Here is a 14,402-nt window from a genome sequence, read left to right on the forward strand (position 1 = left end):
TTGATCATTGTTGCCAGTTTCATAGGGCAGAGGGGCCTTAGACAGAGGTGGGGCCCAGAGATATGTTCAGGGCTATTGAGGGTGTGAGAGGGGAGATACTGGAGCAGCGGGAGGCTTAGCTCTGCTCTGTTTGTCTGCAGATGGGCTCCGTCTTAGGCTAGGGCTTAGGGCTGGCTCTGATTCCTTCTAACTCTTGAAAACAAACAGTTCATTTTGTTTTCTCTTTCCTTTTTACCATTTGTTATTCCCTCCAAAGGACCAGGAGGGACACAGTGAGAAATGGCATGTTTTATTTACAACCTGGGAGGGAAACAGTCAGCATACACAACATTGCTGGGAACCTTTGCTCATATGCATGTGGAGGGAAATCTTGCTCTCTTTTCCCTTCTCTTAGGTTTCCTACAAAGGCTTCTTGATATCTCTTGATCTTTAGACCTTCTTCTTCATTGGGACCCCATCCTAGGTCTGGATAATGGGCTACATCAGATCAGTCATGGCCCAGGGTTTCTCCATGTAGGGGAGGGAGTATGATTTTTTCCAGCTTATGAGCTCAGTGGTGGAGAAAGGCTGGCACACAAAACTGCCTTGTCTCCCTCAGGTGTTTCCCTCTGGTCGATATGGGCAGGTCCTTTAGTCCCTTGCAGAGGCATCTGGAGAGCTCTCATCTGGGTTGTGGCTCTGGTACTGGGACAAATCTCCCACTTAGTCCACTCTGGCCGCTCCCCTCACGGGGACTTAGGGCCCTCTTAGCCTTGGGGGTCGGTATCATCCCCCGACCTGGAGCTTTCACCTAGACGTTGGTTGGGGAAATTCCGCCATAGACTGTGTGAGGTGCCACGGAATCACGGATCAGGACTCTGCACTCGCTTCGGCCCTCAGGTTGAGTCAGAACCCTTCCCTTTGTCCGTCTCATTCACACACTTTCACACAGACATGGCCAGAACAAAATTTCTATACCGCCCAAATTCTAACAATTCCAAACCAAACAGAAAAGGGCCTCACGGTTTCCCCTCTGCTCGCTGACCCCGAACAGAGACTACTCTGGCAACTCCCCGGGTCTGGGTCCGTTTCAGCTCCAACCACTTTGGAGGGTACTTGGGACCCAACAGAGGGTGATCAAGCCTTTCTTCCACCCGCTTAGGCCTCAAAGGGGAAGTCAGGTGGGCTACAAAACCAAATGGACCCGGATCCTACCTGTTCAACTGGGTGGTGCTCCAAAACCCTAATTCTGGTTCCTGCTGCCTGTGGGTTCTGTTGTGCTCCGGGGTGGCAGCTCCAGGGCACTGGGTGGTGAGTGGCCTCTCCTTCAGGCCAAGATTTGACTGTGTGTGCTAAGGGGAAACACTGTCCCCCACTGCCGGGGTGGGGGGGCGGGGGGGGAAGCCTATCCCCAGAGACAAGAGAGACAGAACAGCCATCCTTACCTCCTCCATCCCATCTGGATCAACAAAAATGTTGTAGGGACAGATGAGGCAAGGCAAAGAACATAGCAGGAAACAGTTTTGCATCTGAGAAACTAATGTGACTCCATTTTTGAGAAACCAGCCTCTACCTCAGAGCAAAGCCTGTCCAAGGAAGGGGGCATGACCCTTGTCCTTGGAAAGACCTACAGAGCACTCCTAGGCACATACCCACCCTGCTGAGTTGTTTGTCTGTAAATAACAGGAGAGATCTGTGGCGCCAGGTGTCCCTGACTCAGTTAGGCTAGGTGAGGGCCCATAGCAACCCCCCTAGCAACCTCCAATCAGCATGAGACAGGGAAAATACCTGGGATGTCAGATGACCCCCCAGTAGTTTATGGTGGTTGATAACATGTTGGAAAACCATGTAGTTTAGCACGTATACCCCTCATGGCCTAAACCAATCAGTTCAAACGAATCCCTCTCTTGTACTAACCAATCACCCCTACCCAACTTGTTCCCGCCATTGAATATGCTAATCAACGTTAAGAGTTGTTTGATTTTCCCGCGCGGTATGGAATGATTTGCTGTGTGATGTTGTGACACATAGAGTATCCCCCCAAAACCTATAAAATCTCACTGAACAAAGGAACGGGACTCACTCCCTGGGTTGTGAGTCCAGGCTCGAGCTTGCAATAAAGACTCTTGTGTGATTGCATCGGATTCGGCTCCTGGAGGTCTATTGGGGTCCCACGAATCTGGCATAACACAGCCAAGTTCAGAGGGCACAGCTTTTGCTGTAATCAATCAATCCCCTGAACCCCGAGTTCAGGGAGTTTCAGAATTTTATACCCAGCATGTAAGGGGAGGGGCTCAGAAGTTCACAGTCTGCAGAAATTCACATAAAGCAGCTTTTTTCTTTCACCATTCTGGGCAAGTTAACCCTTCAAGGACAACACCTGAGAAGGGGAGAGCTTCTTCTCCCCTTTCTTTCCTCCCCTGCCAGCTGTTACCATGGAGCCCAATTGGTAACTTCTCTTAAAAATGCAGACATCTCTGTGAAGCCCAGCTCAAGGCCAGAGGCCTTGTTTGCACATTTCCACAAACTACTATACTGGATACATTTGTGAAAAACTAGTAAGAGGGTGTCTAGCACCTGAAGTGCTGATATCTTCCCAGCCAGTGGCCAATTAAGACAGTGCAACACAAAAATAGGAAGTTTATCTACATTGAACTCTTTTGCAGAGACTTTTTGCTGACAGTCCTAAAATTAGCCATGGTGAAGATTTCTGGAGAAGCCCAGTTAAGACTTTTCTGTGGAGAAAAGGGATGCCACTTCAGGAAAAGGGTGCAGGAGATTGGGATTGAGGATGGAAACAGAAATGTTATATTGGCCCACTGATGACCTGGAAGCTGCTGGATACTGTTCTTTTGCAGAGAATCTGGGAGACCTGGATACTCTGAGAATCCAAGGGGATGATGAGCAGGAAGGACCCAGCTCATACAATAGTGCCAAAAAATTATCTACATACACAAATAAATCTTAGCAAAATGTTAAGGAACAGGAGCAAGTTCTATTGACTACATATATGGTACTATTTACCATTTAAATATATTTAAATGTGTGAAACAAAGTTGTGTATCGATGAGGAACAGGTACACATATACTAAAAGCACAAAGAACTGCATGAGAACAGAAAGTTCAAATTTGGAATGCTGCAGTGATTGTAGTGAGCGGAGGACAGTGGGGGATGAGGATCTGAGACCAGCAGGGTAGACACAAATGTATTGCTAAGGTTTTCTTGTTTAAGCTGAATAGGGAATGCCTGGGTGCTGACCCACACAGCACCAAACAGTCCTCCAAACACAGGCTGTGGGCTGGCTGAGAAAATAAAAGTTCAGAGGTTTTTTTTGTTTGTTTTAGTTGTAGTTGGGCACAATACCTTTATTTTATTTATTTTTATGTGGTGCTGAGGTTGGAACACAGCGTCTCACACGTGCTAGGCATTCATTGTACCACTGCCCTAGCCCCCAGAGTATTATTAAGTAATAGGACAAAAGACACAAAAATAGATGAAATAGGGAGGTCTGGTGGGCGACCAGTTCTGGTAGAAACTGGATGTAACAAAGGAACAAAATCCTGCATGTTTATTTTATAGGTAGGAACATCACAGGGTTTCAGTGTGAATAACAAAAAAGGGAAAAACTTACATGGTTGGGACTTATCAGGTTACACCCATCTCTGGGCACCTGGGATTTAAATTCATGGCTAAAAGAACTAGAGAATTCTATGACAAGCATGAAATTTCCCCTAGGAACAGGAGTCATCTTTCATTGATGACTCATTGAATGAGTCATGCCCCATTTGCAAGGTACCCAGAAGAGTTCCAAGAAGCAGCACCAAATTCCAGGGTTTCACATAGCTCACAGGAATGATTTATACACTACTCATGATACATGAGTGATTAATTTATTATTTTTGTGCTCTCTGTACACCTTAGCTATTTGATAATGCATTTAAAAATTGATCCCTATGAGGCTGTGTAGCTCAGTGGTAGAGCACTTGCCTCGCATGTGCGAGGTACTGGGTTCGATTCTCAGCACCGCATATAAATAAAAAACCAAAAGTCCATTGACCACTAAAAAAAAAAAGATCCCTAATCCCCTCAAATGACTATAGAAGGCTGAGGTTCAGTTTTTAAATGCATTGTTCCCCTCTGCCTTGAATAATTGGCCAGAGCTCTTATCTTCCCAGGATGTCTGGAAGTGACTGCCTGAGTGCCAGAAATAAGCAGGGCTGCAATACCCTCCTCTCAGGGCAGGGATTTGCATGTGCTTGAGCAGCTATGAGCCTCCCCGGAGACCTATGGGGTTCTACAAAGACCCATTTAAACCCAGCTCCCTTCCCATTAGTTCAAAGCTCCACATTCTCTTCAGCCTCACAAGATCTGGTTGGGCCTGATTCTTTGGAGGGTCTTTCTGAGCAAGGTTCCATAGACCACTGTCTCCTGAGCCAGGTCCACTTGAATTCTACGGTGCATGGGGGGAGAGAGGGTCTTCTGAGCTGGTTCCAGGGGTCCTAGGAACCCTGGGCCCTGGAGTTGAAAAGAGAGAAGATGGAGAATCATCTGCTAACTGGAATTTTAAGAAGGCTGAGGAAGGGCAGGAAGAGGAGCACTTGGAGTCAGGATGGACTGAATGCTCCAGGAAACACCCAAGTGCTACTTAAACCTTTGAAGGTTCAGCTCAAATCAGCCCCCAGGAAGTCCACTCCTAGTTCCCTTGGGCCCCCTGAGCTGCGGTGGATACCCTTTTGGATCTTGGGTTCCCAGCCTGAGACACCACCAGGAAGCAACATTAGTCACATCTATCTGCCTGCAAGTTCGGAGGGTGGGGCTTGGTGTAGCCAGATCCTTCGTGAGTACTCAGTGAAATAGGACAGAAGAGGCTGGACACCTGAGGAATTTTCGAGAAGCAGGTTTCTTAATTGCAGGGTCCATAGAAGCTCTTGCCTAAAAATTCTCTCCTGGACCATGAGTAGAGAAATTCTTTGAATTTTATATCCAGTGTGGGGGGTGAGTGGGGGAGCTAGGAGGTTCACATAGTGTTAGGGTCGGGCAAACATCAGAGGAAAGGACCACCAAGAGACTGTCTCATGCAAAAGCAAAGGGGTTTACTGGACCAGCATGCTGGGGCTCAGAGCTCTCCTGAGAGAAGCTGGAGCCCTGAGCACAGCTTAAGCAGAGTTTTTATGCAGTGTTTAAACAGGGAAGTTCATATGGCAGTTAGGGTGCAAGGGTGGGATTGTTACAAAATAACCATTACAGAATAATCATGCGTTTTGTCAGGGGGTGTTGGGTCAGGGTACATTTTGACATAAGTAACTGTTTTTAACATAAGTTTCGGGTTCCAGGAAAACAGAACTTAAACTTACAGAAAAGCAAAACTTAAATTTAACCTTTACAATAGCAAGTGCTTTTCTTTCCATCCTCTAAATAGAGGTTTCACAAGTGTGTTTGTTTTCCTGCAAAACTGGCAATTAACAAAAAGAGGAAATGACAAGCCTTCTGCAGATTTTTGCAGATAGCTAATGCGCTATGCAAAAAGCTCTCTGATAAGAAGAGAGACTTACATGTGACAAATATGATGTGGGTTTCTGCTTAATTATGGTAAGAGTCTTCTGGGTGGGGGTCTCTGGACTGCTTCACCAAAGCACATTTGCCGCAGTCCGGCTGCAGCAAAATAACCGGGGGGTGACGAACAACTTGTGCAGATTGATACAGCAGGAGTGGAAGCCGTTTATTGCAGGACAGGAGCGGTATTTATACATTCCACACAGCTTATCTAATTAACATAAACTAGATACATCAGTCAACCAATAAGGAATCTCCACACTTAATGGGTCCCTTTTGTTACTTCTCAAACTACTCCCTCTGGCATTTTGCCAGGCACCATCCAGACTTGTTTACGAACTCTAACATTCCCCTGGCAAAATGCCAGGTGTTATTTTGACTTGTTTACAGACTCTAACCCACATTGATAATAGAAAAAAGAGGAACAAATTGAACTGAGTTCAGCACAAGGCTGTGTTGTCCAGTCTGCAGTGGGCGACCCATTCAAAGAACAGCTTCTCTTTCTGGTCACCAAATGCCCCTGACAGAGCATGCTGTTGTGGGCCCAAGTGGCCCCACTTATGCCCAGGCAGGCCTCAGTTGGAGTCCTTAGTAGCAGGCATCCCCCTTTAACAAACTGAAGAACCTGCAAAAGAAAGGAGGTGGATCAATATTCTTTAATTATTGGGAAAGTGGGTGCAAAAGAAAGGCTTTATTTTTCTGCTTTCAGGGCTGCCCAGTGCCTCCAGCTACTGGCTCCCTCACTCCCTTGTTGGCTCATTTGGCTGGGAGCTGAAGCCTTTGGAGCAGCAATTTAAGCAGAAATTAGGGGGACTTTGAGGTGGTAAGGGGAAAGACCTGCAGAGCACGCCCGAGCCCGGGGCATCTCACGGAGGGCCAGAGCTGGTCCAGGGAGGCCTGGAGGACGTGGGGGTTACACCTAGGTTTCCTTCCCAGTGTGGGGATAAGACCTGCAAATCTAAATAAAAAGGAAGAAAAAGCAACTCACCTTCTCCCTCCCCTCAATCCACCCCACTCACTCATAGTCATCCAGGATTCCCTATGCAGAGATGGGTTTCCTAGTCCACGTAAATGCAATCGTGGGGTTTCCCTCTGCCTCTTACACAATGCCCCGCCCCCAAACATCACCAACCTCAGCAGATATAAGCATTTGAGTCTGCAGGGTCAGGTCTCTGCTCTGGACTTGGGAGGCTCTGTGGCTAACTCCAGGAGAGAGACACACTGCAGAGGAGAAACACTGACGGGTACTGAATCCTCCTGGATCCCCTGCACGGGTCCTTTAAAGGCGCTAGGTCTGCACCCACCAGGGCTTTGGCAAAGGCAGCCTCCTCCCCAGATCTGGGCACTGCCCTGAGAACTCCTTTCTTGCTTGAGGGATTTGCTTTGTTAGCAACTTAGTAGCAACTTCCAAGGACAGAGGGCTGTGGAGCGCGCCAGACTGGGAGGCTGAAAATGCGGGAGAAACGTCAAGCAGCACAGCCTAAGATTTCCTAAACCAAACCTGGTGAATTTTCCCACAGTTCAGGAGTAGTAAGGACTTGAGAGGAACAACTAAATCGGGTACCCAGGATCCTGCGGATGAAGCCAAGTGAGGTTGTGGTCTGGGGGACAAATAAATTAGTGTCCCGTCTACGACAAGAGGCTCTGTTCCCCAGCCTTTCCCATAAGCCCCTGGCTTGGAACATAGTAACAGCATCAGAAGGGATGGGCAGGTCCCAGCATAGCCCATGCATGAATCCCTGTATGCTGCATAAAGTGGCTAGTAGAGCTGGGCGGGTTCTGTCCGCAGAGGCTGGCTGCAGCGAGTCAATTTGTTACCCTTTTGCACACGTCTTAAGAGCCAGAAGAGAATCCTTCCGGACGAGTACAGGAGGGAGTTGGGGCAGGCTTGACCTCAGGGCTTTGGCAGTAGTTGCTGGGTGTTTTCAGGTGGATGGGGTTGAGGTGGGGTGGAGAAGGCCCCAGTAGGTGGAGGTCCAGAGCCACGCCCCTAGGAGGAGATGGGGCGTGGCCAAAGTTCTCCTGGCTTTGCCCTACCAGGAGGTGGGGAAGCCAGGATGTGTAGGTGGGGAAAAAAAATGATCTCTCATGCCTTTGTCGGGGTAGCGGTGAGGATTCCTGCCCCGGATTTCAGGTGAACAACTAAGTATGAAGCATCCTGGGTCAGATGATTCATGTAAGTGTCACAAGACTGGGATTCTTCTCTTTAAATAAAGTGATTCATCCTGAGTTTTACTAATTCCATGAGTCAAAGAAGAAGGAAATGTGATTAGTTCCTCATCTGATTATGAAAATTTACAGGTGTTTCTACTTATCAGAAAAATAGAAATTGATTTCAGTGTTATTGCCATGGTAACAGGACATTAAGTAAGCAACCATTCATGATTAGTATTTCTTGAGACTAATGGACAGATTCACAGACCAGAAGGATAGATCCTTGTGACCCGGTGTCTTAGACTGCTGGGGGCCGGAGAACCTACATGGGCAATTCCTTGAAGCACAACAGTTCCTGCTTTACGCATGGCAAGGGAAAAGAGAACACCTCGTGTTGGGGTCATTTTCTCTGGAAGTCAGGACAGCCTGTTGTGTTCCAGGCCACACACAGGATTTCCACTGAGAGGGGACTTGGCAGGTCTGAGAAGTAAAAATTCAAATGTTCCAGGGAGCGCTGGGTTGTGTGTGGCTCAGTGATAGAGCCCTTGCCTAGCATGTGTGAAGCACTGGGTTTGACCTCAGCACCACATGTAAATAAATAAATAATAAAGTTAAAGGTCCATCCACAACTAATAAAAATATTTTTTAAAAAAAATGTGCTAGGGAAAGAGCAGGAGGATCATAATCAAATGAATATACAAGATATAGAAAAGTCTCCATCAGGAGTATGCAGAATCTGGGACACTAATCCCATCATAGACTTAGATTCTATGAAAAAAAAAAAAACTCAGCTAGCAGGCACATAAATCTCCTGCTGGGTTTTGAGCTAATGATATTACAATAAATACTTTAAAATTATTTTTCAATAAATAAGGTTTTAATCGATTTATGGATGTATTATTGAGAGACAAGAAACTGTACATAAAGTCTACAATTTTTGTCAGGCCCTGGGTTCGATCCCCGGCACTGAAAATAAAAACACACAATTTGATAAATTGCGACATAGGTGGAATCCTCACTGCCATCAAGATGGTACGTCTAAAAGTTTCCTTGTACTCTTTTCTAATTTCTCCCTTGTACTCCTACCCACCTCTCCAAGTGAAATCCAATGGCTTTCTGACACTATACATTATTTGGCATTTTTAAAATTATATACAAATGGAACCATGTCCTATTTTGTCTGGCTTCTTCTAATGAGCATCATTATTTTTGTAATTCATCCTTGTCATTTCCTTTTTATTGCTGAGTCAAAGTCCCATTGTCTGGGTAACCGAAATTGGCTTCTCCATTTACCTGTTGATAGGCTTTTGTTTTGTTTGCAGTTTATGGTTTTATACAAATAAAAGTGTTGTGAACATTCATGTACAGGTCCTGGAATAAACACATGCTTTCATTTCTCTTGGGAAAATACCCTAGAGTGGAATGGCTGGGTTAGATGGTAAGTTTATTTTCAAGAAACTGCCAAGCTCTTTTCCAAAATGCCTGTACCACTTCATGTTCCTAGCAGGAGAGTTTGCATTCTGTCACAGCCTCGCCAGCACCTGGTATCATTAGCTATTTGAGCCATTCTACTACATGTTCTCATAGGTAGGTAGTGGTACCTCACTGTAGTTTCTGTTGTGTTTTATCTTTGGTTTCTTGGCCGTGCTGGGGATTCAACCCCAGGGTTTGTGCTTGCTAAGCATGCACGGCATGCACTGTACCACTGAGCTACATTCCCAGCCCTCACTGTAGTTTTAATGGCATTTCTCTAGCAAATAATGATGCTGAGCATTCTCTCCTGGGCTGATAGCCCTCCCTCAGGGGATTGATTCTAAGATCCCCCTGTGAATACTAAAATCGAAGGATGCTCAAGCACCTCATACAAAATGGCGTAGTACTTGCATCTAACCTACATAATACTCCCAAGTACTCTAAATCATCTGGAGGGTACCTACAATACCAATTAAGATGCAAATATCAGGTAAATAGTTGTTGCTCTTTATTGTTTTGGAAATAATGTCAAGGAAAAAGTCTGAACATAGTCAGTACAGATGAAACTTTTCCTCAGGTATTTTCCGTTTGAGGTTGGTGGAATCCACAGGTGCAGAAACCAGAAATGGAGAGCCCATGGTATTTGCTATTTATGTATCGTTCTTGGTGAAGTATATGTTCAATCTCTTATTCATTTTTACATTGGGTTGTTTGTTTTATTATAACTTGGGGGGGGGCAGGAAAATAGGTTTATTCAAAGCCAGCTTTGAAGTAAGATATAGACTTTTGTCTCTAATCATTACCCTCAGAGAACTCAAGGTGAGGAAAGTTTTTTTTTTTTTTTTTTTTAAATGAGAGGGCAAAAATGAAACAAAAGGCAGGAAATATACATGTTGGGATTCAGTCAGCCAGAGAACTGGTCAGTCTCAACTTCCTTGGCATCTGTCCTCAGCAGGAGGAAGATTTTATTCTCAGTGAGAGGAAGTTCAGAAGTTAAAACAATTTGAAGCATTAATTTCAAAAGGGGCTGTTTGCAATCCTGCAGAGAAACTAGTTATCAAGAAGTTGTTCTTAGTTTTGGAGGGAGTCTGTCTCAAATCCCCCCTGTTTTGTTCATCTCACAATCTTTAGGGAACCCTGGCTCCATGGCATGTGACTGGCCACCCATTGTTCAATGTGTGTGTAAAACTCTTCAAGGAACTTGAACATAAGGAGTCAGATGCTTATTCCTGAAGGAGGAATATTTAATAGCTCCACCTAGATGAAGGGTTTTCATATTAGTTCCTGTAAGAACACTCGTTCAGTAGCCCCCCTACCCCCTGGTGTTTATTGTTGGTGGAGTTTGACAAGTGACTGCCTGTGAATTTCCCATCCTCCATCTTTGAATGATGTCCTCTGAAAACTTTGCTGATTATTTGCCAAGCATGCTTGTCCCATGCTACAGGAGCTCTGACATGTATCTTGATCTGAGTGGTCCTGAATTTTTCTCTCACAAGACAAGAGATGTCTCTCAAGAAGGATCCAAGTAGTTCCCCAGAGAGAAGTGGGAACTTGATTCAGGACTAGCAGGGAAGAGAATTACAGAATTACAGCACGCCTCAGTTAAAGGCATAGGCAGATTTATTTAGGAAAGTAGAAAGATATTCAAAGGAGAATGGGGGCAAGCTCAAGAGGGAGACACAGCCTGTTTTCTTATTTTACTTTGTGAGTGTTCTTTATATAACTTAGATTACAAGTTCTTTTTTTCCAATCAGGGGCTTGTTTTCATTCTTTTTCTTATTTTATTTTTTTTTTTATTGGTTGTTCAAAACATTACGAAGCTCTTGACATTTTTCTTGTTCTGAGTATTAAACTCAGGCTTCACAAATGTGGTGATGCACTCTACCACTGAGCTACAGTTCCAGCGGAAAGATCAAGAACCCAGGCCAAATTTTTGCGCATGGCTCCAATAGAGCTGTTGCTGATCCATATTGCTTTCAAGGGTGCAAGGAGGCAAAGGTCAAAGAAAAGATCTTAAAGTCCAACATTTCTTTTTTTTCTTTTATGTATTGTGCATTTAGTGGCATCTCTATGAAATGTTTGCTTCACCCAAGGAAAAAATATTTTCTCCTTTACTTTCTCTAGAAGTTTCATAGTTGAGGGACTGAATATACACAGAGACGATGGCCAAATATAAATAAATACAGAACTCTGACTGACAACCTCTGCAGCAACCAGCCCAGGAGGGTAACCCACAGCCCCCAGAGCCATTGGCCAAAAGTGTCAGGACTTGTCCAGTAACTGACAGCTTCCCTAATTTCTGCCCTCACTTCTAACTCAGGGCCAACCAAGGAAGCCAAATAGGTTTCCCAGTCTAATCACAGAGGATGCTCCGTTTCGACTTTGCTTGCCTCATCTTCCTCACTAATGACCACAAATCAGACCTTACCCAAGCTTGTCTTTTTGTCCCTAGGAAGATTTCCCACTCCCTCCCCTGTCATCAGACCTCTGCCAACTGCAAGCAATGGTGACTATTTCCCTTGTTATAGCAAGCTCTCCATAAATACCCTGTACCTTTTTTCAGTTGAGTGGTTTTCATTAATGTCCACAGTTCTTCTGGAGTTTCCTACAAGACACCATCTACACTCCTTGTTGTTGTGGGTCCCAGGCTAAGCCCAGGTCTGGTGCCTACAGAGACCCCTTGCACCTTGCTACAAGTGGCTTGTTGAGCCTGCACTGTTGTGGTAAGTCAGCACTAGTTCTGAACTTTTCTTTCATTGTGTTGATGTGGCTGTTTATCCTCAGTTTGGCACCTGGATTTTGATATTGATTCCCATTTGCCTGGTATCCATGGGACAATCATGCTATTCCCTTTTAGGCCTTTTGTGTTGCTCCATTTGAAAGTGTTTGTCAGGGAATGGAAATAGAGGTCAATGATAGATCACTTACCCAGCGTGCACAAGGCCCTGGGTTTCATCCCCAGCCCTGCAAAATAAAAGTAAAGTGTTTGTTGTAAGAAGAATCACAAGACACAACACAGGCATAGATCCTAGAAGGCTCTGTTCAAGATGGCCTTGCAGACCAGTGAGTTTGCAGTTCTCCCTGGACTGGACATTTGGACAAATTAGGCTGTGGGTCATCAATAAAACCAGAATAGAGTTCTTCTCCTGACTTAAGATTTTTGTCCTGGGGTCTTGGCTTTGATCCAGCCAGCAGGAGGACACAGATTGTCAGATCTGGGATCAGAGATGGCCAAGCATGAGGCTGGTAACATGAGACACAAAGTTCATAAACATTACATTCCCACTGATGGCTGTCATCTCTTTTAAGGTGTTCTAAGTCTACATCCTCTGCTTACATTGGAAAAACTGCTCTTATATGTATACTACTAATTCATGGCCCTTTGAAGTAGCATAACTTCAAGGATGGTTTGGCTCTTTAATGACCATGTGGGGGAGCATGTGAACAAAATTGCTCATTTGAGAAGCACCTTAGAAAAGTAATGGGATAAGTCAGTTTTATAAGACCAATTGGGCAGCAGTTTGGGGCTGATATGGAGGCTCTCAAATGAAACTCTGAATCAAAAATTGCTTCACTCCAAGATTCTTTTCCTAAATTGGACACAGTGGTGCATACCTGTAATCCCAGCAGCTCAGGAGGCTGAGGCAGGAGGATCAAGAGTTCAAGGTCAGCCACAGCAAAAGTGAGGTGCTAAGCAACTCAGTGAGATCCTGTCTCTAAATAAAATACAAAATAGGGCTGAGGATGTGGCTTAGTGCTCGAGTGCCCCTGAGTTCAATCCCTATCATCTCCCCTCCTGCAAAAAAACAAAAAACAAAACAAAAAAAACAACAAAAAAACATTCTTTTCCTAATGACAGTGAGCAACTGGACATACTTAAGCTGTAACATATAAGGCTCATTTCTCTAGAAAAGCCTTCCCCTCCTTGCTCTCCAGTTGCCTCTCTGCCTCCATCTTATTCTTCTGATCTCTCCTCAGTTGGTGCCTTCCTTCTCTTTCACTTGTCTAGACCCCTTATCTTTAACCTACAACTCTCCTGAAACTTCAAAATATCAGTTCTCTCTAAGATCTGTCCTTCTCTTCAGCCAGGAATGGAATCAACTGCAAAATTTAAACCTAGACTAACATTCCCTGTACTTTAGGAAAAATACCATGAGAGCTGTTCATATTTACATAAAGAAACCCTAATTCTAAAAATCACACAAGGTTGGATATTTCACCTCTAGCATGAGACCTAAAAGAAAACCATCCATGATTATCTGGGGACACTGCCTAGGAGGAATTATCGACTCCTTGTTTATATGCATAATCAGAAGAGGATTCTCATCAGTGAGAGTCTTACACATAGAATATATATAAGAAACTTACCATTAGCTCTGACAGACGTTATTAAGGATACTATCTCGGGCTGGGGATGTGGCTCAAGGGGTAGCATGCTCACCTGGCACGCGTGCGGCCTGAGTTCGATCCTCAGCACCACATACAAACAAAGATGTTGTGTCTGCCGAAAATTAAAAAAATAAATATTAAAATTTTCTCTCTCTCTCTCTCTCTCTCTCTCTCTCTCTCTCTCTCTCTCTCAAAAAAAGAGGATACTATCTCTATCTCTTCCCTATATAGAAATTAGCACAAGTAGTGAGGAGCCGTCATTAACACAAGTAGTGATGGACACGGCCTTGGTCTAGATTTCTTCTTGGTTAGCCATGGTGGCATCTGTGCCATTACCTGTACTTCCTGATGTACTTGAATCAATGAAGCCAACAAGGCTATGTAGTCACTTTACAGGAAAGGAGTCCTGGTTGTATGAGATTGATCCTCATGGCTTATGGGATTTGTTCTTTTGGTCTGGGTTGGGCTCTAGGGATTCCAAGTTCCTACAGGCACTATTAAAGTACTTTTTTATTTATCATAATGGTCATGAGACTAGTCAACTGGATTCTTTCCAGAGTTTTACATTTTTCTGCACAGCTACTCTCATCAGATGATTGTGCTCTAAAGGTCAAGATCTTGCCATAGTTTGCTGTGGATATGACCTCAAGCAGTGAATATTGGATTTCCATGTGTTCATGAGTTGGTTCTCATCTTGAAAGCAAGAAAATGACCAAGTGGAGAGAGACTGAGAGCTTGACTATTCCTATGGACAATGGCCAGACCATGGATAAAAATAGAACTGTGACCTATAACCTCTGCAACGACTGGCCCCAAATGGTCAGGACTTGGGCAATAACTAATGGCTTCCCTA

At 44.7% G+C, this 14,402-nt stretch overlaps 1 long non-coding RNA gene across 2 annotated transcripts; it reads right to left on the reverse strand.

Annotated features, from left to right (window-relative positions):
- Positions 1-5,831: 5,831 nt before the first annotated feature.
- LOC139704134 (uncharacterized) lies at positions 5,832-13,636 on the reverse strand. 2 transcript variants are annotated; one of them, XR_011706181.1, is made up of 4 exons: positions 13,602-13,636; positions 12,776-12,876; positions 12,089-12,124; positions 5,832-6,158 (listed from the first exon to the last, which is right to left on the reverse strand). It is a non-coding gene; the product is annotated as an uncharacterized lncRNA (long non-coding RNA). The 2 variants fall into 2 exon arrangements; XR_011706182.1 differs by lacking the exon at positions 13,602-13,636 and adding an exon at positions 13,529-13,544.
- Between the last annotated feature and the right edge of the window lie 766 nt (positions 13,637-14,402).

Source organism: Marmota flaviventris, unplaced genomic scaffold, assembly GCF_047511675.1.
Source record: "Marmota flaviventris isolate mMarFla1 unplaced genomic scaffold, mMarFla1.hap1 Scaffold_318, whole genome shotgun sequence".
NCBI classification, from domain to species: Eukaryota; Metazoa; Chordata; class Mammalia; order Rodentia; family Sciuridae; genus Marmota; species Marmota flaviventris.